A 26,882-nucleotide genomic window follows, 5' to 3' on the forward strand; every position below is an offset into this window, starting at 1 on the left:
ATAAGTACTGCCTTCCTGAAGTACACTATGACTCCAATTATCCGAGACCCAACCATCTGGATCGCCGAATGCCCAAATCGGTTACAGAAAAAAAATTTAAAACCGAAAACTAATTAGATTCACAATATAACGGTACTTCCTTTGTGTACTAATTTTCTTCCCTCCGCTAAGCTAGTATACAAGGTAGTGTAGGCGCTGGCCGGGGGATGATTAGTATCCTAGTGCAGCTCTATTATTGACTACTGTCTTCCATCTGCTTCCCACACATTCCCTGTTTATGCTGATTGAGTCAGCCAATGTTGTTGACCTGCTACTGAGACACTCTTTAAGTGTCGTTGCGTTTTTGTGTTTGTGAGTGCGTTTTTTTGTTTACCATGACCTCTAAAAGAAATCATGTTGTCATGGGCGCACCCAGCGAGGGGCAGGAGGGGGCAGCTGTCCCCCCCCCTCCAGAAGCAAAAATCGCAAATGTCTTTAAGGAAAATAATATTTTTTCAAGAAAATAATTTTAAAAACTGCTAAAGAGCTGTTACAGTTTCCTTAAAATGTTGATTTCATTCATCTTTTCCATGCTTGAATCTTACCTACAACTTGAACAAAAATGGCTTCCTCCCCCCTAGTTTTCATCCTGGGTACGCCAATGCAGGTTTTGTTATCGTTAGCGGTTTTGAATTAAAAAGCCATAGAACAATCCGATAGAGGCGTAACTGGAAAGCAGTTGGCGGAGATGTAAGGCGTTGAACAAGAAATAAATCCAATTATCCGAATTTTTGATTATCCGAATGGGGTACGGTCCCAATTTACCCGGATAATTGGAGGGTTACTGTTTACGTCGCGATCCAAAGTAGTTTCTCCATGGACCAACCGATATTTTTGAACCCTTTATCACTGCTAACCAGGGGCGTAGCCAGGGGGCGGGGGGGTCCGGACCCCCCCGAAATATAAAAACACAATTGTTTTCCTTCATAAAAGAAAACAAAATATTGAAGAATTATGAATTTACAAAATATTTTTTTTAATAAAATGAGGTTTGCTCGATTATGAAAAGTCTTAAAATTTGCTTAAACCCTCTATTTAGTACCCTGTTTTTTAAAAATTTCCCCCCTGGTTGTGGACCCCCCCCGAACGTAATTCCTGGCTACACCACTGCTGCTAACTCCCTCCATCCATCCATTCAATTCATGATATCTCCAGAAAAAAAACCGTGTAAAAAGGTGCTTCTCTTGATCTGGGAATTTGAGGTTTCGGAGGGTTGCCGCTGGATGTCGGATGTTCCAACATGGGAGGAGGTGGAAGCACCCGAGGTTGTTTTCTGGATGAGTCGAGACCTGCCTTGTTGGAAAAGACGAGACTTTCGGGAGAGAAGCGCGAACAAAAGATGGGAGGGATGTAGAAGAGGAAGATATGGAACGGGAACAGTGAAGAGAGAGAGTGAGAGAGAGGCTTGACTCACAGTGAGAAGGGAAACCCAATTACGAGAGAGCGCCCTTTTATTTTCAAAGAATTGCAAATAGCGGAGCGTTTCTGAAATTGCCGTGCCTGGCTTATATAACGGGAGGACGTTGGGGGTTTGAGGGGGCTGCGGGGGGTAGGGGGGTGCCGTTGGAGGCGGAAGCGAGAGACTTGATGATGATGATGATGATGGCGGGGGCGTTTTCTTCGTTTGGGGGTGGTGTACGGGGGAGAGGGGGGGGGAGTCTAGCGGGGGCGGGAGTTAGGTCGTGTTTTCCAATGAGCGATGGCGAGGAAGAGGAGGATTCGGAGCAAAAGACGCGGGTTTTGAAAGGCATTGCCAAACGTTGTTCCTTTATGTTGATGCAGGTAGCTTTATACCGCCCGAGCTGGGGAGGTTACCGTGGTTAAAGTCGTTTGCATAAATTTTCATACGTTTGAGCGCAAATATGTAAATGGGTGAGGGAGGGAAGGCGTCGTCGTGGCCTGACTCTCTCCGTTTCTACCTCTAACATCTTCCCCTTCCTTTGCTTCGATCCTTCTTCCCCCATTCCACTGTGGCCGGTTCAGTGGGAGTAAACGTCAGAATTCATCCCTCCGGAGAGAGAGGCTGGAGAAACTTTTTTTTTTTGGTGGGGAATAAATAATTCCTTGTGTTTCTCCCCAAAAATTTGATGAAGCGCGCTGACCAATTATGTATTCCACACTAATTTAATATACGGAAGAAAATTTATACGTCAGTTTTAGAAGTTTTTGGTGGGAGTTATTGTTTTATTTACTCTTGAATTTCAGCGATACCCTTATGCATGCGCAACTTATTCTCAAGGATGTTTTAAATGATAAATGTATTCGCGTCCCCTATTACGAGAACGCTTGTGTAAACGAAATAGTGCAATGAAAAATGGCAAGCGTAATGAACGATGGAATTTATTTGAACACCTCTGGAATGGAAAATAAAGCTTGCTCTTATTCAATCTGAGATGTACACCGTTTCAATTCGCTGGTTGGTGAGTTATCTTGCGCCAACGGCCTTAACACGTGGAACTAAGTTATGAACCATGCCGCAAGTTTTTGTTTTAGTATAAGGTGAACGTTAAGTTGATGCGTAGTTTTCCGCGGCGTTGTCTAGATGATGTCTCCATGTTCCTGGGTTTCACCGCGTGGATTTTCTTTGTGACGACAGTTTCGATCGACCTGAAGACGCCGGTTGGAATACCGGCGAAACTGTCGTCACAAAGAAAATCCACGCGGTGAAACCCAGGAACATGGAGACAGGTGAACGTTGTAAGAATATCATCTTACCACATGCGGATTTTTAATGCATACTAGCATTTCACAAGGTATTTAGTTATTTTATAATTAAAATCTCATAAATCACACGTTTTTATGTTTACTAACTTTTCTGTTTCTTTCTTTTCTCAGCCCACTTCGCTATACGATAATTGAAATTCAACTTACTTGAAGAAATGTTGGTCCGCAGTTCTGTATCCTTCTTCGAAATATACTTTAAACACGACTTCTGCGAGCGGCAAACTTGTAAATCAATATTGATACAAGGAAAGTATGTCTCGAACACTTCTCGCAAATCAATAAGCATCCAACCACTCACAAATTTCAAATAGCAGTGAATATGCTTTAACACGACGGAGCTGGTGCGGCTACACTCAAGAGCTATACAATAACTGATTAGATCGTGCTCGAACACATAATATATCGCCCCGGGTGAGCGAACCACTTACGTCACTCATTGTCAGCGTAAAACAAGTGAATCGGCTTCCGCCGCTGCCTTATAGCCGATGACCCCGTTGTCACTGACCCTTGACCTCGGGACAGACTCTGGAAGGGAGATAAGATGGTGTTATCCCGGACGTGTATAAGCTATTCTAGTATGCACGTCCTCGTGGAAATTTCAGTCCACTGATTTCAGCTATATACCCTATTTTTCACGAGATCTCCGGTCCCTTTCTGTCGCCGTCATCGTGCGTGAAGCAAGGGCGTGTATACCCTGTTGGTACAAATCCTTGTTCTGACCACGGAGCAGTTTCTTTACTGATTGAATCAACTCCTCGCCGTCCTCAAAATTTCTTCCACGAATGGTATCCTTAAATGGGCCAAACATGTCGAAGTCTAAGGGAGTCAGGTCAGGGTTGTAGAGTGGATGGGGTAACACTGTCCAAGCCTGTTTTTCCTTGTATTTAGCAGTCCTCAAACTTGTGTGGGGCCGAGCGTAATCGTGTTCAATCAAAACATCTCCTGAGCTGGTGTGGCACCAAAGTCGCTGGAAGCATCCTATTCCTCAAATGATTAACAGATTTAGCATCAACTGTCAAGTCTTAATGCGTTTATATTCGCAAATGGCAACATCAATTCGCTGCAACTTGTCAGATGTGACAGCCGTGGATGATCACCCCGACCGCTGCAAATTTGGAGCACCGCGAAACCGCCTTCTGATATCCTTGTCCTCGCAGCCCAGTGGCTAACTTTACTCCTGTTGACAACATCTGCTCCATAGACTTTGCACACGCGTTTGTGAATATTTTCCTCAGTTTCTTTCCCTGTTGTGTGAAATTGAATGACGGACGCTGCTTGTAACGTACATTGTCGTTACGATAGTCTTGTTAGTGTAACTGACCGCTTAGATAAACTCGGATGGGAATCTCTGTCAGACCGTAGATTGAAAAATAGACTAAACCTTTTAGAAAAATTCAAAAGCAGTGCTTTTTCTAACAAAGTTAGCCATATCTTACGGACGCCAACATACTACGAAAGATCAGATCATGTAAATAAAATAAGAGAGATAGACTGAAGAACCGACAGATTCAGAATGTCTTTTTTTTCCATGATCAATAAGAGATTATAACGGCAGCGTAAAACTCATAAATAGATTAGATTACTTGTAGTGTAGCCTACTAACCTATGTAAAACTTGCATGTTTCTTAATTTAATAATTATTTTTAACAGTACATGGTAGTATAATTTGTTAGTATGCGTGACGTTTTTTGTAATGTGTGGTGTGCATGTGGGAGTCCAATTGCATGCTGCATGCTGGTGATTGATCACCCCCTGCCAAGCACCCTAGAGGTGGCTCGCAGGGTATTATGTAGTTGTAGATCACTTACGGACGCCATTTTGAAACGGTGCTGTAGCTACGCTATATGTTGGAAGAGCCAGAAATTTTGCATGCGCATTAATGAAACTTCACGCAATGCATAAGTAACGTTTCGAAATCGCACCATTGTTGTCGGCCGATAAAAAAAATTGTGGTGCACTAGTTTCTGGGCAACCTTCGTATTTAGTTTGCTAATTTCATTCTTGATCAGGTTTTGAGGTGACAGCATTCCAACTGCAAACTCGGCCACCTCCGTTGTGAGACTCATTATTAACTCTGCTGAATGAGTCGTTGGAATCGTAAGCATCTGTTAACTTCACTGGGAAAGAAAGTCGTAAATATGTCACGTGTATGAACTTAAATGCGGACGATATCCTAGCCAGCTCGCAGGAATTAGCGAGTCAGTGTTTATTTGGACAGTAAATGTGTTGCTAGCCGAATAACGAGCACAGACAACAGTCGTAAAGTTTTCAGTGGCAGTATTTGTGATTATATCGCAATAATTACGTAAATTCATGGGGTTTAAACTCATCATTTTTCATCGTATCATTCAATTTATCTGGAATGCAGAAATTTGGTTGCTTGTTTTTCCTCCTTCGTATTTGAAGCTTGATGAGATCCTTGTTTTTTTCCGAATTGCAGCAACGAGAATGTAGTGAAGGGCATATTTTGTATTTACCTGTCCATTTTTTGCATTACATTGATTGAATTATTGCAACCTGTTGGATAAGATAGCCGCGGATGGGCTCCCTGACCGCTGCAAATCTTGGAGCACCGCGCAACCGCCTTTGATGTGTATGTGAATACATACATATTATTATATAATATTTTTTATATTTCTTGTGAAAGGTGAAAAAAGAAATTTATTTTATTTTGTCCATAAGTTTACTTTGTTCTTGTATATTGTAAGTTATTGTCACATATATGTTTCATAAGGATAATCTTCATAAAATAATATATTCTTTCTTATGTTTTCTGGCCTGCCTTGAATTCATTTTTTTAAAGGATTGTAGCTTCAACGCTGGTTTTTTTTTACCGTTGAAGCTACCTTTAGCTCCTCTTCATTTTGTGTTGTTAAAAAAAGTGTACATTTAAGTTGGAGTAATAAATTCATTCATTCATATTTAAATTTCGTCTATAGTGTGCCAAGGCTGGATAATTTTTATGTAAGTTAAGCTCAAAAATGATAAAAAAAACAGCACTGAATACAAACGTGCAATAAAAACAAGGGTAGCTGAACATAAGAAGTGTTGAGTAAGAAGTCATCCAACCTCTTATTTTGCTAAGCATCTGTTAAACTGTAAACACATCTGTGACTTTCGGTCCTTCACAACCAATATGAAGGCAAAAGTTGGACTTTTTTGAACAAATGGAAATTTCTCAAGCATGTCAACACAAAAATGTATTTGAGGTAAACGACCTTTTCTACCCCTCCCTTACCTCTCATTTATTGTCGTGTCTCCTCGATTCTAAGCTAAACATTTCAGCCTACTGACCCTGAGAAAGCCATATCCTTGTTATCTTCAACCCTTCAAACCCACCTTCAAACGACCTGTATTTACCACTCTCTACCTTCCAAAATGGTATAAATAAGCTCGCAAAATATTTATTTTCACCTTTGAGAATGACATGGTGTATAGTGTCGATACCTGTGTCAGACCATGAAAAAATATGTGCAACAAACGATATTAGTGTGTCTGTGATTATGCTTCCTGCATTCCGCTGGGTTGCATTTCAGACAGCAATTTTTCTACGGTTGCTAGATATGGATTTCGTGCTGAATTGATGGTGAATGTGGTCAAATGTATTGTTATTACGGAGGCTTCCGCGGTGATTAAATTGATGATTGATTTCCCCGTTAGTTCCACGTCGGCTCATTTTTTGGTGGACGACAGTTTTGGGAGCGTTCTAGCTACCGTCTTCAATTCTTTAATATTGTTTACATTTATTCTGGAGGACGTCTATCCTTTAGCCCCATCATTCAAACAGCTCTTCCAACAATGGAATTCAAACTGAGCAAATTAGCGTGCGCCTTACTAGCCTTATATATATCGATGGCTAAGTTCTAACAACACTCATCTCAAAAACATCAACTTTTCAGGAGAGCTAAAAAAACGATTGATTTCTTTATATTTGTACACTGAAATTAAAAACCAAAAGTTCATAAAACTGAAAATGAAGCATACATTTGCAAACAAAGAGTTGGTTTTTGCTTGTATTTTATTTTTTAATGTTATTAACACTTTGTTTAAGAGACCTATCTCAAACCGGCCGAATTTAAGATACGTGTTGTTAGAACTTAGCCATCGATATAAAGAATTGCAGCTCTGCAGATAATTTGGACCAGAAGACGGGAGCTGGAACGCGTCCGAAACTTTCGTCCACCAAAAAATGAGTCGACGCGGAATAAACCCGGACACCAATTATCATGTGTATCGTTATTAGCAATACCGTTGGGTTTTCACTATAGAAATTTACGGTTCAAGGGTGTGAGAATAACTCCATGTAACTCTACGTCATGTGAAAATTACCTGATTCCAACATGCAAGCTATTATCTAGTGATAGGAATGGCGGAATAAAAATATAGCAATGGACTTCTTTTTTCAATTACAACCTGTATATTCTTTTTTCAGACATATTTGACAATTATATTTTCTGTCAAGATGACAAAGTTTTGTGATCTTTACCTCTTTTTTATGAATGCGTCATATTGTAAGTATGATTGCATCTTGATGCAATTTTCTGTCGTTTTCAGTGTGCCTTTTCATGCACTTCAGTCGTATTTGATATCATGTATGTGTATTAGTGGTCCCTTAAATCAGTTCAGTGAATGAATCGTTTCTTGTCGTAAATATGAGGAGCAATTTATTACCTTTGCTTACATTCGTTACATTAAGCGCAGTGGTTATGCAGCGTTCTCTGATTAGAAAGCATGGCTGAGATGTGGTTGAGTTATGTTGGAAGCTGTAGTTTCCGTGTCGACCTTTGATCCCGGCTTCTCTCTAACGGCAGTTGAACCCCTGAGCTATATTTCAGAGCTAAACTGCTTTCATAATTGGAATTCCTTGGAATATTTTTCATAGAAAAATTGCGACCACATGCATGAATTAATAATGGAAATAATTTCCCTGGACCGGGAATCGAACCTCGGAGTTTTTGCTACCTGGGTCGCTGTGCAGACCATTACGCTATCCGGGAAATTTTACCGAGGCTTACTAAAATTGCCATGGAGAATCAGGAACCTGGTTAATATGCGATAGGCGCATTGGCCCGGAAGGCCAAAGACCCGTGGTTCCATTCCCGGTCCAGGGGGATTTTTTTCCTTTGGTAATTAATGTATATTTCACCGCCGTTCACGCGGCAGACTTCGAAATATTACATTTGTTACCACATTTTCACTAATAGAGATAGGTTTCTACCTTAGTTTAATTTAAGACTACTGGACCCAATATTGTAAATGATAATGTTGCCCATTAATATTCGGAGAGCGCAACAATATAGTCATGCACATTACGGAGAATACAGCTCTAGCTAATTTTCGAATGGCTTTTTCTCAGAAATGGTATATCGTAGAGGAAAAACAACAGCTACAAGTTTGTAGATAATTTCCAGATCTACAATTTTGGTTCAGGCAATTTTTATCGTAAAACTAGCCGTTTACCCACCAAATGCAAAAAACTCATTTTTGTGACCTTTGACCTCGATTAAAATGTTTTGGACAGACGGGATCGATGGGGACTTTTCAGGATTTCATAAGAGTGGTATTTCAAACGTTCCTGTAAATTTTCAGCTCGTTAGGAATTTATACAAGGGTCAACGTCTATTTTGATCGAAATATAAGGCTTCTGCGGCTTCCCATCCCCGTCTATTTAAAAAAGCTCTTCTACTGATATTTTAATTTTTCAAAGTTTTATTCTCAAACCACGGAACACAGTTCATATCGGCCATTTTATATCGGGGTATTTAATAAATTTAACAATTAAACGTGCACGAACATCTATTCCCTGGACAGGGGAAAGGTACCCAATCAGGACTCGAACCCGCGACCTCTTGTTTGGCAGTCAAGGAATTTGCTCCGCCGCCACCGAGGCCGGCGATATTTTGGCTAGCTCAACTGAATGGTTGGTTTACGCGTGAAATAGAGTGAAAAATTGTAGTGCCGTCGGAACAACCTATTAAGCTTGGTGGTGGAATTTTGAACTCTGTTGACGGTGGCGAGGGCGATCAAGCAAGTTTCTGAGGGAAAAGTTTGACTTTCAGCGTGAAGCACGGAGTCTTGTCCAGCAGAAGTAGAGAGCTCAGTCGTACGATGACCGGAGAAGGTTGAATTTCTGGAATCGTTCAGTCTTTGTGCTTTGTGAAATAATTTCTGTCGATCTCTAAATCGAAGGTAGTGATTTAAATACCCCAAGTACGCAATATTATCTTCAGTTATGGTGATAATACTGCGCTGTTACAATTTGGCGAAGCTCTATTTGCGATATCATGAAAGCAATGCTTTGGGTGAATGGATGGAGTGCTACTGTCCCGGAGTTTACAGGAGTCAGTGTAGTGTGGCAATGGCTAGTAGTGTGTGATACGGTGAATGTTGTCAGTGTCGTGTGAGGGTAGCGGTATAGCATAGGGAAGTGCACTAATTTTTTTTTATTGCTGAATTTGAAAGTTTAGCCTAAAAAAGAAACATTAGTATAGTCACTTTTATTTTCTGCATCTGGGGTATGCACTTTAAAACGTTTTGAAAGTCGGAAAATTTCATGTTGCGCTGAAACACAGTGCCTCCATCTTGATTGAGATGTGACGTCACAAGGCAGTAGTCACCAGTGGAGTATTGCTGTATTCCGTCGCCTTCTTTAGCGCGGCGAGAGTTTCCGGGAATCGGTGGAGTTTGCTTCCTAAAAATGTCGTCTAGTACCGAAAACATGAATTCAAAATAGAATTATAAATGATTTTTTGTTCCAAATTTCATCTCGACGTCGAAACAAAAGCCTGGAGAAGATATTCATTCCCGTGCCTTAAGCACAAGCTATACGGAATAAATGGTTCAAGGCTGCTCCTGACTCTTACCTATCGATGATATTCTGTTTTGAAGATCATTTGAAGGTATTGTAAGATCAAATTGATATTTATATTATAATAATTTACTTAATAGGTACCTCAGTCACATCAGAAAGTGTGCTGAGTCAAAATATAGCATCTTCCGCGTAGACCTACGTAATTTATTAACTGAAAGTAGTTTGGTTAAAGAATTATGGCGCGACTGTTTTTTTACACGACCGGGCAAAATGCGAACTTTGCCCATGATATGTGCATATATGATAACAAACGATTTTTGTTAAAGTTAATCTTTATTTGTTGAAATTAGTACATTTATAGGTGATACAGATATAAAGGTATACGGCAGGTCGCGCGGCGTAATTTGTACTCCACTGGTGACGGGTTCATCTTGCTGATCTAAAAAATTAGCTACAATACCTCGAACTTTGAAAACTCGCAATATAGGCAGTCAAAGTACACTGTAAGAATACACGAGACCATTATAGCCCAGAATGTACGTACAATGTCGAAATCCTTGGTTTTCAAGGATTGACGTATTTTATACGCCAGCGCGCCCGGTCCAGGGTTATCAACTTTTATTTCATCCTATTTGTTAGTTGAAATTATATTTCAGAATGGTTCTTTTAGCACTGCTACTGAGGTAAACTGGTAGGTACTGAGTACAAGGTACTGAGGTATGTACTGAGTAAGTAAACTCCCTTTGGAGCAATGTGAATTACAAGTGTTCGAGATATATGGCATTTTATATTCGCTTTGTGTTCTTATTAATTATGCCTGTACGCATATTGTTGCTTGCCGCGAGCCTTTAATGGTATGTGCTCTTGCAAGAGTGGTTTTCATTTTTAATGTGGAAGTTGGTCAGTATAAGCAAAGAAAAAAATTAACATTTTAGCGCACACCAACCCTTGTAGTCATCGTATCTCGGCGTTTGTAATGACACTGCTAAAATACCTAAACGCCATAATGACGATAAAAAAATTGTCTCATGTCAATGATTGCTGCAATTATAATTAATGATAAACTAGACGCCGTATGATCACAATGAAGGCAACAAAAAATAATGTCATGAAGTAGACTTGAACCATGCTCCTTCGGGTAACTTCTTTCCTTTGACTCGTGCACGCTACCACTACCCCAACCGACCCATTAAAATATAGTGGATATTTTGAATTTATATATATAACTTGTAAAAAGTAACGCATGAAAATTAATTACTTACAGCCTAACTAACGCCCTAATTGAAAAAGATGCAGCAAGGTACGCGGTCTCCCCTTGTTAGCCTTAACGTCTCGCATTTCTATGGAGCGTTGAACCTGTCCTCCTTATTCAAAAATTCAGTAACCATAAATACATCAAAGTTTGGTATACCATTTATAAATCGTTGGAATTTTCCTTCTCCCAACCAAGATTATCTTTTCTTGAACCCATCCTGGACAGCGAACCATTGCAACAACCAGCCAGCTCGGAAATAAGGCTAACATCCCATGATTCTAGTAGCGAAGGGCGAACGTTCCGGCCGGCGTGAATACATACGCAACGAATAAGTCTTGCAGCAAACGTCTGAAATAGGTTTATTAGTTTGACTCGGTTCTTACAAAAAAGTTTTGGCATGATAAACGGCATTGTGCCAAAATATACCCAGCGAAAAATAAATGCCATCATGCATTTATTAAAGATTCAATGTGCTATTCGTACTACTCTTTCCAAACTTGAAGTTGACACGTAAATGAATATTAATATATTACGCAATGATGAAGTCGTTTACTCAAAAGAGAAGCAGCCACATATATAATCTGAAGATATTTTATGACAGCAAAAAACGGATACCCTCAAATTCTGTAATTTTTCTATGCAATAATAGTGGTAGAACTAAACGGCGTAGAAGCTGCCTTCTGCTACTGCCTTGTGACGTCACGGCCAATATTCAACATGGACACCCGTTTTCGCGGCCTTTGAATTTTTCCATATTTCAGACGGTCATCTCGAATCAAGTACTCACTATTAGGATTTAAACTGTGGTTTTACGACATTATGTTATTCTGAACTCTAATTTAAAAAATGTGTTTGGTGCATTTGAAACACTAGTGCACTTCCCTATTCTGAATAGTATCCAGTGATTCAAGTGTTATTTGATCTCTCAGTTCAAATGGTCATATTGAAGCAGTCGGCTACTAAATACGGAGGATAATTATGACACAGGTATGCATTCTATCCATAGCATATGCCATTAAGGAGGGCTATGAAAAACACTTAAGTATTCATCTATTCAGGAATATAATTAATTATGTTAATCATTATTTTAAAAAAGTTAATTTAATTTATCTTAAGACAAGATAATAATCGTGGTAACTGCAAGGAAATAATTCGACCCCAATAAACGCCACGAACTCTCTAACGTTAATCTCAGTAAAAAAAAAGGTGAATGATTCTTGGTGAAAGTTTCGTAGAAATTAGATTAATTTAAGAGGAATTGGTGAATGACTGTAAGAATATGTCAGTGAACTCCGTTATGGGCACAATGCTCTTCGAACCCACTCTTGAGAAACGTCGTCGTCCTTACCACTCCTGGTATCTCCCGTCCTCGGCTGTATGATAGAGTATGAAATTTAGTTTATGCGAACACGGTTTGAATTTTTCATTTGGTGTACAAAAAAGTGAGTAAGGGAAAGAGGGCCTTGTAGGACCGGGGCCACGAATATTACAATAGAGGATCCTCAAGTCGACCTTTAAATGTGCTGTCAACCACCGCATATTTCAATGGAGTTACAAAAGCCGCCACTCGCGTCACTGACGGACAAATTTATCTGAGTTTCACGGGCAAATAAGGTATAATTAGGTGTGTTGACCGGAATTCATATACATGATGATGTGATCTATCTAATTCCTGAAATATCAATGCTTTTCCCCGTATTAAAAAAAATTATACTGCAAAAAATTATTATATTGGAAGAAAGTGGATCGCATTGTAGGTACTCAACTCCGCGCCGGGGACATTTTTGAAAACCGATTAAAATGCCACCGAAGTGGCAACAGAAATCAGCTTTCCTTTAGATAGAATTGGGCCTCCTCTATGCAGTCCCCTTGACCGGGGCTTTGAGTTCGACGTTGTGGAAGGAGGAAGCCTATAGGGTGGGATTGGGCTGTAGGTTTACCAGGCTGGGGCTGAGGAAAGAGGGACCGAGAAGGTGTGGGGACCAGGCGGATCAGTACTAGGCCAAGTAAAACCTTTAGGTACACATGAACTTTCACTTTTCTCTTCCATTTCACGTCTAAATATTTTTGAATTGCATTGTTTACGATTTTCTTCATTTACACAACAGTGCAAAATTATAAGTAAAACTTCGTAATTCCACTTAGATTTATGAATGTACGACCTACGTTTCGACGTGGCACATAACTATTTGGTATATTTGAATAGAAGACCTATTATTCTATCCAAAGGTGCCAGATGATGACGTACCACTTCGAAAACAAGGTCGTAGGTACTACATTATTAAATCTACGTGCAATTACAAGGTTTTACTTTTCATTGTGCTAAGTCGATCCCATGAAATATCACCCGAGAAAAACGAATTAAACTGCAGTAGGTACTTCTGTTTATTCGGGACACATGAGCGGCTTCCCCATTCAGCCGAAAACTTTCGTAAATTGGTATACATGGTAGCCATATGCGTGGGTAGTAAAAATTCCATGGCGTGCGGGCGCATTTTTAGTGGCGTAGGGTAGGCACTAGCGTCCACCCCCGATGGACTACGGCGCAAATTAATCTTAATCGACTTAATATTTACTGTCACGGATTAAGAGGAACAAAAATAAGATGACATATTAAGGCATGGTATGGTATTTGGAGGAGGCGACCCACAGTTGAGGTAATTTGCGCCATGAGGGAAGGGTGGAGAGAAACCCGGCGCACAGTGGTTCAAAATCGGAAAAAGCTGGTCGAAAGTCATTTTTTCAACTTTTATGTAGGAATTTTTGAAGGTACTATTCGTATTCTACACTATATGATCTATGATATTGGCTAGTACTACGATTATTTTGTGGCTCATTGTAGTTTGTATTAATGAACAAACATGAGTCCTCCGGGATAAAATCGCCTTAGGCGTAAAATCACTCATTTTTAGAGAGGTTCACCTTCATAAAAAAAAGGTTTCAGATAATTTATGAACTTAAAAAAATACATAGCATAAATTGATACCTTCGCGTACAAACATTGGTGTTTTTTTTTAAATTTCCAAAGTTTTCTAGTTGGAAATAAAAATGTTTAAACTTTATGCTATTTTTACTTGCATTTTTAAATATAAATAGCAATATCGTTTTGGGCACCTTCGAGCCCCCCGGAGATTTTGACGCGAATTGAAAGCAAAGAGTCTATAGCAAAAGAAAAATCTTGCTACTATTTGCTAATTTGGCCTCAAGATGGTTTTATGTTGAACGGTGCAATGCGCTGCCGCGCCGTCGCCAGACCGACCGGGCGGCGCGCTGAGTATTGGTGCGAGGTGTAGTCCGAGGAAAGGTTACAATGCCAGGTTTCTTTGGTGTTATTGTGCTACTTGGTTTTCTGTACGGGATCCATTTACAATAGATTTCTCTTTCCTTTAGTGCATTTAGGGCTTTCCAGTAGCCCCTGCGTATGATATTTAGTGAGGCTCGATATTCATCAGAAATAATCTTTAGAATAGCAACAGTGGCGAATATAATCGAACACATGACCTGTGCAACATATGTTTCAAGAATTTCTGGATTTTTAACTTTCACAATATCCAGAGTACCCTTTCGTCGTCACCCATTGGGAAAGTAGTCTCTTCAAATGTATTTCATAGCACGCTAATTCACTGGAAGCCGCCGCACGGTCGATAATGATTATTATTGCAAAAAAAAGGGTAGCGCCCGGCCGCAGTTTTATTGCTCTTCAACGAGGTTTACCCGATCTCATCTTTGTGATTTAAGTTTGCTAAAGTGGAAGCTAAAGTGTTTAAAGTGTGCTAGGAAAATTTTCTCTCTGACTACCCTCAATGTCGCCGCATACCATCTACCAATATGGAATGGTCAACTAAGGAGGAATTCAGATACGTGAGGGACCCAAGGCCGAAAAAAATAAAACCACCAAAGGAACGTAGGGGTGAAAAAACCCTAACCCTAAGAGTCGAACGTCGTAAATAAGATACCAGATCCTGGCAGGTCTTCGAGGTTCCGAGAATTAATGAGTGGCAATGCCTGGACGGTCCATGCCTTCTCTATCATTGCCACGATGACAGAGAAAGGAAACGATGAGCCAGAAAATCAGATGATAATGATACACAGAGAAAAGCATTCAGCGTCCCCCACACAGAACGAACAATCGCTAAGAAAGTACATTAATCGGGCGTTAGTGGAAGAATATCTTCCATGAGCGTCCGCCAGACGCTGCTCTTAGAGCAAGCATCCTGGCATCAGCTGGAAAAATATTCGAAAAATACGAGCATACAAACAAAGGCAATTAAAAGGCACAGAAAGAAAGCAGGCAGATATGTCTCACCCGCGCACGCTCGAGGCATGGCATTCAGAGGACTCAGACGGTGCATCGCATTCGCTGAGAGGACCACGGGCATTTAAAGTCACGCCTGAGGCGTTTACAACGCATTTGCTATAGTCACAGATTCAAGAGTGAGGACAAAGTTCGAGTGTTTGCGAGGTATTTTGAGATATCCTTCTCGGATTTTTCGCTTTGAGTGATATTGAGTTCAGTCGGAAATTAGTCCAACTACGTGATCGATGGAAGGGATAAAAGGGACGAACATAAATATCCTTATTTATGTGATATGCCATATTCTCAGTCACAATATTCAGTAATTTAATTAAACCGGAAAAAAATATTAAGAGAAAAAGTTACAATTCCTAAATGTTTGCTTTCAATCCTTGTACTTCCCTCACCAAACAACTTGAAGGTCACGGATGCGAATTTCATCCACGCCTTAAGGGCATTGACTATTGTATTATAATTTTGAATTGTTAAGCAATTTCATTAAAAAAAGGAAAGTATCATATATTTTGCATAAAAAATTTAACTTAGGCTGAACAGATAAAAATTGTATACGAACACAAATTACCGTTGCTTTAAAAACGGTCAACTTTAATTGTTTATATAATTTATAAATAATATTAAATTTAACAAATAACAGTCACAGATCTAAAAAAAATACCTCGATGTATTTGATGCGCATCAATATTAACCTTGAATGAATAATTGAATGCAATATATATTTTTAACATTTAATTGTTTAAATAATAGGCCATTTAAAAACAATAATATCAAAGATACAACAAAAATAACTTCAAATTCGTATTCAGCGGACAAAATTATTATAGAACGCTTCTTCATAATACAACAGTGATTAAGAATAAAAGCGGTAATAATTTCGACCACCTTTTTTCGATTTGAACCACTGTGCGGCGTCGCTACGTCGCGTCGGCGTCGACGCGTCGGCATTAGACTGCGCTTAACGAAAGGTGCTATGGGGACCACGGCTTTACGTCCCTTCCGACGGACGGAGGTCCTCATAACATTCAAGCTGGGATAGGGCATTCTCTGAAAATTCTCTGCCACCCCCGGGATTTGAATCCAAGCCCATGGGGTGGGAAGCCAACACTTTAGCCACCACATCAACCCGATCCCCAAAACATATTAAGTATTTATTCTACAACTCGTTATATCCTTCGAGATTGGAGCATATCTTAACAGCCGAGTCGGTTTAAATGAATTGACGTGAGAAAAAAATCCGCTAGACCGGCAATCGAAACACTGCCAATCATTGCGGAATGCATTATCGTTCTGTTATCTACTAGTTTCACATTAATTATTAAAAATACATAAAATATCAGCATTTTCTGAAATCCTGTGAGTAAATTAAAAAGTAAGAATTGTTTTTTCATCCTCCACGTATGAGAGCATGTGTTTAAAACTTAAAGAGCGGCAAGGGAGAAAATGGAAGAGGATAACTTCTCAGGATTAATTCAGTGGAGGTCTGGAAGTATAAATTTGGTGTCCAATGTTTAAAATTTCGCATATCTTCGCGCAAGTAGTGGGCAACTACCACCGATGCCTGGGCCGTAGCGGCTCTTTGCCCCATTTACCAGCCAGCAAAGTAGCCGCCATCCCAACCCGATCCCCTCAAAACAAAACATCGATGTTTTTCGTCGATTATAAATGAAGGGATTGTGAGAAAATACTTTTATAAACATCTAAAAATCCATCATTCGATGTTTTTCGGCCGAAGTGTGGTCCTCATAACATTCAAGCAGGGATCGGACATTCTCTGAATATTCTCTGCCGCCGCCGGGATTTGAACCCGAGCCCACGGAATGGGAAGCAGCACTCTAGCCACCACACCAACCCGATCCCCAAAACATATTAAGTATTTATTCTATAACTCGGTATATTCTGGGAGATTGGAGTATATCTCAAAAGCTGAGTCGGTTTACATGAATTGACGTGTGAAAAAATTCCGCTAGACCGGCAATTGATTCACTATCAATCATTGCGGAATGCATTATTGTTCTGTTATCTATTAGTTTCACTATAATAATTAAAATTCTTAAAATAATAGCATTTTATGAAATCTTGTGAGTAAATTAAAAAGTATTCATTGTTTTTTCACCCTCCATGCATGAGAGCGTGTGTTTAACACCTAAACGGCGGCAAAATAGAAAATGGAAGAGGATACCTTCTCAGGATCAGTTCAGTGGAGGTCTGACTGAAAGTATAAATTTGGTGTCTAATTTTTAAAATTTCGCATATCTTCCCGTAAGTAGTGGGCAAATACCACCGATGCCTGGGGCGTACGTACCGGCTCTTTGACCCATTTATCCGGAGAAAAATCGAAGTAAGACTTAAATTGTTTTTTTTTTTATGGAGATTTGTCCCAAGTTAGTGGATTTCCCTAATATCCGATGACCCAAATGGTATCTCTTGTATATATTCGATGGTGTCATACGCAAAGCTCCTCTGGTTTTGAGTTAACTAGAAACACTGAACAAACGTAGGTATATCATCATCACTGGTCAACAACCCTAGGATTGGTTTGACGCAGCTCTCCACTCAGTTCTCCTATCAGCTAATCTTTCCACATCTACGTATTTCTTCTCTTTCACATCCTTCTTTACTTGTTCCATATATTTTGTTCGAGGTATTCCTTTTCCATTCTTGCCTTCCACTTGTCCTTCGACGATTGTCTTCATCAGGCCATCATGTCTCAAGATGTGGCCTATAAGGTTGTTCCGTCTTCTTGTTAATGTTTTCATGAGGCTTCTCTTCACTCCTACCCTTCTTAGGACTTCCTCGTTACTAACTCGGTCGATCCATTTGATTTTCATCATTCTTCTGTAGCACCACATTTCAAAGGCCTCTATCCTTGCTTTTTCCGCTGCGGTCATTGTCCATGCATCACTTCCGTATAGGAGCATATCCAAATGTAGGTTCTTATAATTGTTTCTTTACTTCCATATTTAAGTTTCCCGCTGTAAGTAGGTCTCTCTTTTGGTGGAATGCTCTCTTCGCCTGGGCTATTCTGCCGATAATTTCTTTCTTGCTTCTCCCGTCACTGGAAAAACTACAAATAGTAATTTTATACCTTAAATACAAAACTCAATTACCGACCATGGTTAAGGTTAAGGTTTTCATGAGGCTTCTCCTCTCTCCTACGTAGGTATATATTATTATTATTTGAAATATAGCACCTGATGATGGTGCTCCAGCATTGAAATCCGGATTGTGTAAGCTATTTCTTTGATCATACTGGATTTTAAAAGTTACTGTTATTATAATGGAGTTCCACAAAGTGAGCACTATCACCATTTCATGCGTTTTAGGGTAGCTGTCTCGTACGTCACTATCGAATTGAGTACCTGTGATGGAAGATGCATCACGGTGATGGAGATTTGTCCCTTGTTGGCGGGTGTCCCTAATATACGATGACCGATAAAACTGCAAGAACTTGCGTTTTCAGTGACGGTGGGTGGTAGATGTGGTCAGTGGCGCAGCGAGGGGGGGGTTTTGGGGGATAAAACCCCTCCAGAGCTCAGAGAAATTTTTAAGTTTAATCCATTTTACTTTTTTGGATCAGTATTACTTATAGAATAGTGTTAGGATTAATCAAATATCCCCCGGAAAGTCGTAAAACTCGCCATTTTGAACCATTATTCTTAAAAATTTTCTGGAGGAGGGCCCCCGCAACTCCTGCTTACCCTGGTTGGTATGCAATACCCCCACACCCTTAAGTATTAGTTGCGCCTAAAACCCCCCCTAGCCTTAGTTCCTGGCTGCGCCCCTGGATGTGGTTACATAGTGGATGCTCAACTACTCTTTTATCTACTTGGCTATGAAATTGCAAATCGGTCTTTGCGATTGCAAACGATACAAAGACAAAGATAGAATGAAAAGAAACATACTTATTCATCATTTTACCTATATTTAGGCTATATCCGATTGTGCCATACATAAAACTCCTCTAATTTTGAGTTAACTTGATACACTAGGACAACGGTCTCGCACGTCAATATCAAATTAAGTGCCTCCAACGGAAAATTCAATACGTTAATGGAGATTTGTCTCTAGTTAGCGGCCCTATCTAATATCCAATGACCCAAATAACTGTAAGAACTTGCGTTTTCAGTGTTGCTATAGGCATTGTATATGCTCAACTGCTCTTTTATTCCTTTGACTATGAAATTGAAAATCAGTCTCAACGATTGCAAACGGTAAAAAGGAGAATAAACAGCGGGAGAATAAGTATAAGTGGTGAAGGTGGAGATCGGAAAGCTAGATGGTGTGCTAGAAGGGGTTTCATCAGGAGTGACAGTCAGGTGGGACAGGTGTGAGGACAAGTTCACGGTGGGGGTATTCGGAGAGCTTAAAAGCTTCAAGGGATGACTGAAAGGTAAAAGTGATTGAAGGATTTCGATTGTACAGCATTGGTCACGCACAGTTAGAAGCTAGAATGAAAGAAACATACTTATTCATCATTTTTCCTACGTTGAGGTTGTTTCCGACGGAGCCAAGCAAAAAGTTCCTTTGAGTCAACTTGAATCACTATGACAACGGTCTCGTATGTTGCTATCAAATTAAGTACCTCCAACGGATGATACATCATGGTTATCGCCGCGTTGAAGGTAAACCTCGAAATACCGTATTCAATGAAACCAGGCGTGGCCGTCGTGTGATGGTCCCGTTACGGGAGAGGGCAGACCGCGAGGGTGTAAGCGACCGTGTAACGTCATGGTGCATCCCTGGTGGCGGTGTTCCTCAGGTGACGCAGGCGGTTGGTGCGGCGGTACGGGGCACGAAGTGCTCCAGACTGCGGGTCGTGGCTCATGTCGGTGTCAATGATGCCACCTTCCGTGGATCTGAGGAAATTCTAGATTCCCTCCGGGATCTGAATTCCGAAGTGAAGCGGGTGGGTGGGACCATTGGAGTCGGCATTGAGCTTTCGATTTGTAGTCTTGTCCCGAGGATCGATCGTGGTTCTCTGGTTTGGAGCCGAGTGGAAGGCATAAACCAGAGGGTGCGTCGTTTCTGCACGGACATCGGAGCCTCCTTCGTGGACCTTAGGCCGGCAATCCGATCGTGTCGGATCCCTCTGAACCGTTCGGGAGTCCATTACACGGCCGAGTCGGCTAGTCGTGTAGCGAGTAGCATATTTGAGCACTGTAGGTCTTTTTTAGAGTAGAGAGTAGGGCACAGTGTAGATATATTAGTGGGTTGAAAAATAAAGGGATAAGTTCAAAACTTTTCACAGACAAAGATTCTTCCAGAAATGAGAATAGAGAAGTAGAGAGAAAAATCAGCGTTTCAGGTATTACATTTAAGCACGAGAAGCGTCAGTCGAGCAACACGTTCAAAGGCAGTCAAGGCTCAAGTCATTTTGATAGTGTGTCAATAAGACATGCATTTCCATTTATCAGCGGTATAGAGCCTGTGAATAGTCTATTCGACAAAAGCAAATCAGAATTATTCCCGAATCGCAGTATTACTACTTCCGAAGTTTTAATCGTGGCTGTGGTTAATTGCCGTAGTTTAAGAAATAAGATTCCCGAATTCCACCATTTAATTCATAGTACGAAGTGTAACGTCATTTTTGGAACAGAAAGTTGGCTAACAGATGATGATTCAGACAATGAGATCTTCCCAAAATCGTTCACTGTTTATCGGAAAGATAGAATTAATCGAGTTGGGGGCGGAGTTTTTATAGCTGTAAAGAATTCAATCGTCAGCCAAGCGATAACCGTAACTGAGACCAGCGTTGAATCTGTGTGGTGTTTAATTAAATGTCCAAAATTCAAAACTATTTTATTATGTTCGTATTACAGACCACCTAACTCAGATATAACGTCAATGTTGGATTTTCAAAATCAAATAAACAGCGTAGCATCCAAGTATCCTGAAAGAAACTTGATTGTGGGTGGAGATTTCAACGTACCTTCTATAGATTGGGAGACTTATAGCTTCATTCCTGGTGGGAGGGATAAAGTGATCTGCGAGGCTTTATTACACACTTTCACATCTAATTCATTGTTTCAAATAGCATCCGCACCAAACAGAGGAGAAAATATTCTTGATTTATTAGCGACAAATATACCACATCAGGTAATAAACGTTGGCACTGTCGAAGGAAGTGACCATAGGGTAGTAACTGCAAAGTTTTCTCTAAATACCGCTGTAAACTTTAAAAAAGAGCGTAAAGTTTTCATTTTTAAAAGAGCTAATTTTGATGGGTTTAAGAGTCATATGAAAAATGCTTTCCTCGAGTTTCAAGAATCAGTATTAAAGTTAAATGTAGAGAATACTTGGAAAGCTTTTCTTTCGCTCGTAACTTCGGGAATAAATAGCTACATCCCTAGTAAAATAGTAAAAGAAGGCAGCGAACCGAGATGGTACGACGCGGAAGTGAGAAAATCATTGAGGCGACAGAGAGCGTGTCATGCTAAAATGAAAAAAGTCAGCACGGATTTATCCGCTAATGAACGCGAGCTAATAATTAAAAAATATAGGATGACTAAAGCCGCCACGAAGGAAGCGTTCAGGAATGCGTTCACGAATTTTAAAAGAAAAACACTAGTAGAGCAGTTACAGGATAACCCAAAAGCATTTTGGTCATATGTTAGGGAAGTTCAAGGTAAACGATCTACCGTATGTTCGCTGAGAAACGACAATGGAGATGTGTTGACAAGCAGTTACGATAAAGCCAATTTATTAAATTCCTACTTCAAGAGCGTGTTCACCGAGCCTTCCGAAAACTCACCCGAGACCGATGACAATCCCTGTCTACATAAGATGCCAGCTATTGACATTAGTACGCTCGGAATAGAAAATATATTGAAATCGCTTAGTCCAAATAAATCACCTGGTCCAGACGAAATCCCTTCTCGCGTATATAAAGAACTAGCCTCAGAACTTGCCCCCTACTTGCAGTTAATATTCAGTAAATCCATCAAGCAACATGAAGTACCTAATGACTGGAAAATCGCTAATGTAACGCCTATATTTAAAAGTGGAGACAAGGAACAGCCATCTAATTACAGGCCGATATCTTTAACGTCCATCTCTTGCAAAGTCCTTGAACACATCGTAGTCAGCTCGGTAATGAAACACCTAGACGCGCAAAACTTATTAATGGGAAATCAACATGGATTCAGGAAAAGCAGATCGTGCGAAACTCAGTTAGCGCTTTTCGCCCACGATATTTTAGTCTCCGGGGAAGACAACATTCCAGTAGACGCGATTTTTCTTGATTTCAAAAAGGCATTTCATAAAGTACCCCACGGAAAGTTAATATTAAAACTGAAATCTTATGGTCTAGACGAAGATGTCATTTCCTGGATTAGAGAATTTTTGAGCGACCGCGTCCAAAGAGTAGTATTAGACGGTGCAGTCTCCAATGAGGTTAGAGTGACTTCTGGCGTTCCTCAGGGTAGTGTCATTGGCCCACTCCTATTCCTTCTTTATATAAACGACATTGGCGAAGTAGTGCAGAGTAAGTTACGATTATTTGCAGACGACGCTGTAGTTTACAGAGAAATTCGTTCCAGCAAAGATATAGATGAACTAACGAATGACCTTGCTGCTATCCAAGCTTGGTGCGATGCTTGGCAGTTAGAATTAAATTTGGAAAAATGCGTCGTAATGAATTTCTGGAAGAAGAATAACTCCCTACAGCGTAACTATGTCATTCGGGGCACGCAGTTAAAGGCAGTTGAATCTGTGAAATATCTAGGGGTTAGACTCAATAATGATCTATCGTGGAATAAACATATTCGAGAAATAACCGGTCAAGCTAATCGTAAAATGGGTTTTGTTAAAAGAATATTAGGAAAGTGCGACGACAAAGTGAGAGAAATTAGCTACTTTTCCCTCGTTAGACCACATTTGGAATACGCTGCCAGTGTTTGGGACCCTCATGAAAAAGGCTTAATAACAGAGTTAGAACGCGTGCAAAGAAGAGCTGCCAGGTATGTGAAAGGTCGTTACGATAGTCTTGTTAGTGTAACTGACCTCTTACATAAACTCGGATGGGAATCTCTGTCGGACCGTAGATTGAAAAATAGACTAAACCTTTCAGATGAATTCAAGAGCAGTGTCTTTTCTGACGAAGTTAACCATATCTTGCGGACGCCAACGTACTACGGAAGATCAGATCATATAAATAAAATAAGAGAGATAGATTGCAGAACAGACAGATTCCGAGTGTCATTTTTTCCACGATCAATAAGAGATTATAACGGCAGCAATAGAACGCGTAAATAGATTGCATGACTTGTAGTGTAGCCTACTAACCTATGTAAAACTTACTGCATGTTTCTGAATTTCTATTCTATATTCTATTTCTAACAGCATATAGTAGTATAGTTTGTTATTATACGGGACGTTTCTTGGACGGTGTGGTGTGCATGTGGGAGTCCAAATGCATGCTGCATGCTGGTGATTGATCACCCCCTGCCAAACACCCTAGAGGTGGCTCGCAGGGTAATTTGTAGATGTAGATGTAGATTTGAATCCTTATTTTTAAATCGTCTTGTGAAAGGGTTGTCCACTGGTATTTAGCATGTGAAAAAAGTTTGTAAATTAATATGAGGAGTTTACAAACGCTACTATGCTAATTATTAAGTTCCAATATCATGTAACAGCTTGGAGCATCGTGGCTAAAATTGAAAAAAAGTTTAAAGGCCACCAAAACGGTTATCCATTTGAAAATCCGGGGTGACGTCAGAAGGCAGTACTTCGGCCGTACCCAATATTCGCACGCAGTAGTTATCCATATATTTCGGTGAGTTTTTTTTTGTTACCCTTCATTTCCAGAGAATGAGTTGAAGACTAGTTAATTTTGGGTGGCAGAAGGCGAATTCCAATACTGTATCCCACGTTACCCATGGTCATCCAATTTTTAAATGATAACGAGAAATTCAGTATTCCTGAAATACGACGATTTCAGGCGAAGTGGTTCGTAAATTTACATCTTCTCATGGCTGCATTTGTTAGATAAGTTTAAATTATGTTTTTCTTAGTAGCCCATTGGCCATGGGTAATTATAATATAAATCTATTATTATGTATTTTTTTGGGTAATGAAAGAGAATCTTACGGAGGCAGTGCGGTTGGCTTCGCGAAAAATCACGAGGGATGGTAACAAATGTACCACGGAAGCAAGAGTATGTCCAGAGCATAACATTAATGACTCAGGATACCGTGTTGGTCTATGTGAAATAAGATGTTGCATGTGACTCTTCAAGGTTATTTTAAAGCCAAGAAATGAAATATTAACGCGTTGCCCATGACACATTAATAGTTGCTACTTTACGAAACGAAGCAATAAATTATTTCCCGATTTTTATTTGTCATGCGCAACACTTCCTCGGGTTGATGAATGATTGAAGAATCAGGTGTTCCAGGTTTTAACCGTATTTTTCACTTTCTCATCGACGATTATGTAGCCCGAAATAAACTTCCACAAACACGATATTAAACGAGGATAATCTTCTCCGGGGAGGTGGGTGGGCGCCAAGGAGTTACCCTCTTTTGTTAATCGCTAGCCTTCAAAATGTCGCCATCCATTAAAAGGACTACTTTCGTATGCGAGAGTAAAAAAAATAATGGACAATCCTATTAACCGTAGTTGACGAAAATCAGTGGAAAAAGGGCATTTTTGAAAACCGATTAAAAAGCGAGCGAAGAGGTAGCACTAATAGAGCTTCTATAGGTAGGCCTCTATAGAGCCGATATACATGTCACACGTATCCTCGAGTTAATGTCGAAATGTATGACCGCGAGAGTGAACGCCAAAATGAGCCGTGTTCCCACTCAAATAGGGTAGTTTCCTTCATCAAAGAAAACGAAAGGCATTGATTGCGATTCGTTACTCACCACTAGTGTATTCATAATATACAAATTATTTTGTTTTAGAAATACCGGGTGAGACGAATGGCAATGGTCCATTTTTATCCTCATTTGAAAAGGGCCAGATTGGCGCCCATGCGATGCCACTCCACGTGACGTCACAGGGACATAGTTTCTACACGAGAAGATAGGAGTTATACGTCGTCTGAGGTTACCATTGCATGCATGAGGCGCAGAGCTCAGGGAAACATGTCTTAACAATCACTTATTAAAACTGGCTAAGGTCGGAAAGTTTTCCTCGTTTGATAAGTTATTAATAATCCTTATTTAAGCCAAGCGCTACCAGCCAGCAGGGTACTAGGCTATCCGCTAGCAGCCTGCGTCGTATCAGCGCTAAGCCTCTCCTCAAGGTCACCGCGCAAGGCGGGAGGGGGAACCAGAAATACGTCACGCGGAGAGACTTCCCGACATTCATACTGAAGCGTCGCGTTTTCGCGCGCTTGAAAATTTTCACTTTTCATTTAATCGCGAAAAATAGATATCGTCATTTAAAAATCTAAAAGCGTGAAATACGTACTCCAGGAGTAATAATCTTTCGATTTAGGCAATAAAAAAATAATAGGAAACCACCCTATTGTTCGAATGCACGAAAATATTTCATCCATGCAAAGTCTAAACATGACAAATACTCATGAAGGCAGATTGCCATCATGAGTATTTGTTCCATAGTCTGTATCTCTTATTTTATTTTTATAATCGGATATGCCGTAGTGTGTTGGCGTTCGCAAGACACAGCTAACTTCGTCGGAAATGAACTACTCTTGAATTTACCTAATATGTTTAGTCTAGTTTTCAGTCTACAGTCTGACAGAGATTCTAATCCGAGTTGATCTAGGAGTTCAGTCTGTCGAAATTTCACGTACCTGGCAGCTCTTCTCTGTACGCGTTCAAACTCATCCATGATTCATGTGCTTACTGTCTGTAAAAAAAGCAAGACAGCTTAGTTTGGGGAACTCTAGCGTCCAAGCAAAGCAGTCAATTACAATGCAACGAAAAGTATACAAAAGATAATTTATTTCTACGTTGGATCATATACTTGTAAAAATATACGGCTCCATAGTTTTTCCTGTGCTTCATTTTTTTTCTAAAAAAAGTTTTTGCGCGTAAAATCAAGTTGCCCAACAAGTAGACATTCAGTCGTGCTTGTTTGGCAATAATTGAGATAGAGGCCGCTAGGTGTCGGCCTACCGCACGGATAATATAATTGCTCCCATGATTGAGAGGAGCGTAGGAGTCAACCAGACACATGGCGACTACTTCGTGTACTTCAGTACTATGGTGTGGCCGGAGTAGTGCGGTGGAATGTACGTTGTGGGACGCCGAGCCGAATCATCGGGGAACAGGAGAGTAGGCTACGTAGCGAAAGGTAGGGCGGACATCTGAGCGTTCTCTCTCTCCTATTCCTATTCTTAATATACTGTCAATTTTTTATCGCTTACCCCCCTTTTTCGGGCGAATAATTAATTTATAAACGGGCTATTCAATGCATCGTGAAACAAGGCCTTTAAGGGACGGACTGGGGCTATTGAAGATTGGCTCTCCATGTAAGTAATCCCTTAGATTTTGCCTTACGCGCGTTAGGACACGGGTTGCGACCTTGGTTATCTCTACTGCTTATGCCTCGTTCAGATTACGATTGCTCGAGCGATTGTCCTAACGATAGTTGGCAGAAGTAGCTGAGTGAATACATTTCCAGACGTTCACGTTGTTCCTAACGTTGCCACTTTACGATGGCTAGGCGCTGGGAGACCGGAAGAGGAAGCGACAAGAGACAGACGAAAAGTTTGTAAATCTCCCATCGCTCTATTTTTTCATAGAATTGTCCAAGCAAGGAAGAATATG

The sequence above is a fragment of the Ischnura elegans genome, chromosome 10 (assembly GCF_921293095.1).
Source record: "Ischnura elegans chromosome 10, ioIscEleg1.1, whole genome shotgun sequence".
Lineage (NCBI taxonomy): Eukaryota > Metazoa > Arthropoda > Insecta > Odonata > Coenagrionidae > Ischnura > Ischnura elegans.